The sequence below is a fragment of the Centruroides sculpturatus genome, unplaced genomic scaffold, assembly GCF_000671375.1.
Source record: "Centruroides sculpturatus isolate CEXI.00-Female unplaced genomic scaffold, Cexi_2.0 scaffold344, whole genome shotgun sequence".
Taxonomy (NCBI): Eukaryota; Metazoa; Arthropoda; class Arachnida; order Scorpiones; family Buthidae; genus Centruroides; species Centruroides sculpturatus.
This window is the reverse complement of record NW_019384558.1, coordinates 1-2249: the sequence shown is the minus strand read 5'-3', so window position 1 is coordinate 2249 and position 2249 is coordinate 1. Positions and strand designations below refer to the sequence as shown.

At 41.3% G+C, this 2249-nt stretch overlaps 3 non-coding genes across 3 annotated transcripts; 2 read left to right on the top strand and 1 right to left on the bottom strand.

Moving 5' to 3' along the window:
- Nucleotides 1-577: 577 nt before the first annotated feature.
- Nucleotides 578-694, top strand: Trnal-caa. Its single transcript has 2 exons — nt 578-615; nt 649-694. It is a non-coding gene; the product is annotated as a tRNA-Leu (tRNA).
- Nucleotides 695-999: 305 nt separating this feature from the next.
- On the bottom strand, nt 1000-1071 carry Trnaq-cug. Its single transcript has one exon. It is a non-coding gene; the product is annotated as a tRNA-Gln (tRNA).
- A 650-nt stretch (nt 1072-1721) lies between these two features.
- Nucleotides 1722-1793, top strand: Trnaq-uug. The gene has a single exon. It is a non-coding gene; the product is annotated as a tRNA-Gln (tRNA).
- Nucleotides 1794-2249: the final 456 nt, after the last annotated feature.

Sequence of the window (2249 nt, the reverse complement as noted above, 5' to 3'; positions counted from 1 at the left end):
AAAAACACAATTTTTAACAACTTTTTAAAATTGTTCCTAAGTTATCAAATCTTTATAATATTTAACAACTGAAAATAAAGATGTAAATTTACACATACACCAAGCAATTTTTCACCATATCCTAAATTTATTTAATTTAAAATATATGCTCTCAATCTAAAATTAGTAATGTACTGCCTCGCCCCTGTACATCGTACTTTTCCTGTTAGCAATAGATTCGGGCCTGTCCTCTATTTAACTCCTTTCGAGAAAAGAGTTTCGAATTGAAATAAAGTGACTTCTGTCTTGCATTAGAAGTACGCCAATCGGGACCTCCCGTCTCTAATTCCAATTCTCTGGTGTCAAAATGGAAAAACGACTCGTAATTTAACGTCGACGTCATCACTGAGTCGGGGGAAATTTCATTTCTTGTAAGAGACAAAACATGTCATAACTTCTTCGAGATTCCGTAAACTAAACAATTGCAATTGATTCGTCGTTTAGTTAGTTAAACGTCGGCCTGTCATAAAACTGCTTGAACATAACGAGAAATGAACATTATCCATTGTTTAGGCATCAATCGTAATCGCAGAATAACGTCAGGATGGCCGAGCGGTCTAAGGCGCCAGACTCAAGGTAGACCTTTCCTGTATAATTCGGGAGCGTGCATTCTGGTCCACGATAGTGGGCGTGGGTTCGAATCCCACTCCTGACACGAACTTTTGTTATGAGCGGTTGATTGAAAATGTCTATTTTAGTGTGACGTAAGCGCCCGGAAGACATTTTGTGATTCGAAACTATAATGCTAATTGGGTCACAACTTTGCAACATGTTGAATTCCGTTTTGAAACCGTCGCTGAAGTAGAATAAACATATGGAAACGTTGCAAAGCGTCGAGCAGAAACTCTGCACTTGCGTGAAGCACAGTTTCTGTTCTAAATTCAAAGCAAAAGAAGTTTGTGAATTCTACTGTCGCTGTCGCCTTCAATTGCGTGAACGATGACAGGGCCAAGAAAAAAAAGGCCCCACCGAGATTTGAACTCGGATCACTGGATTCAGAGTCCAGAGTGCTAACCATTACACCATGGGACCTCGCCAGATCCGCCTGCCGCATATCACCTTAATGCATTGCAGATTGCCTTATCGACTATCGCGTAAAGATATCGCCGCATCTGTTGTTGCCGATAATGGAAGTCTCTCCGTCTACACTTTCTCGTTAAAAAGCGAAGCTGTTGCCACAAATCTGTCGCGAACAGAATGACGGTTGAGGTCGGCGGACATGGTGAAAAAGAATTTAAGAAACGTGTTTCGTTTCGTCGTGTGGAAAGCAAACGGATCGTAAATTGTCGATGGCTCTCCTTGATCGGTGTGTAAATAATCGAATCATTAATTCGTTTCGAGCGTATTACTGTTTTTATCGGAAGCGGTCACGCCGCTCGCACGACAGAGGCACAGTACTGACACTTGCAATTCAATGCAAGTGTCAGTTGGCGGACGTCGCGATTTCCACAACGAAAGACAGCGTGCGATCGAAAATACTTAACGAATTTCAGCCGAATCGTTAAACGACGCCCATCAAATCAGTTAACGCGAAGAAAGGCGAGGATGTTGCCCCTTCGCGATATACGACGGAGGATTTTGCGACACTCAAATTTCCGTTGCATGTGACAAACGAACAAAGTAATGTCCATTGGCACGCTGATTGGCTTATAAATGGGCTTTCGAGAAGCGGTTCATGCGGAGGTCTCATGGTGTAACGGTAAGCACGCTGGACCTTGAATCCAGCGATCCGAGTTCAAATCTCGGTGAGACTTTTCGTTTTTTCTGTCATCGAAATTCGTGCCCGATGCAATTATGACGCCTAATAACGTATAGAAAAGTCTGCCGCAGGATAGCATACAGTGCGTGTAAGTCCAACCGTATTGCACTCAATCAAAAATGTTCATTGTGATAATTATTATTATCACAATGAACATTGTGATCATTATTGTGTAATCGAGTTACAATAGCCAAGTACTTTTGACCAATAAATATCTAGCCTACCCGTTGTAGCCGGCGCCAGAATAGTAAAAACTTTTTATAGTTTACCTTTTTTCATGTACAAATCAAATAAGTCTTTTGAAAGAAAGGGCTGACGAATTTACAGTTTAATGAAAAATTGTTCCTGGTGATTGGACATGGCGACAAGTTAAGGTATTTTAAGTGTCTATTACGCCTCCTATAAACGGGTTCATATATTGCGGATTCGTGTATAGCGGCGAAAAAATTGC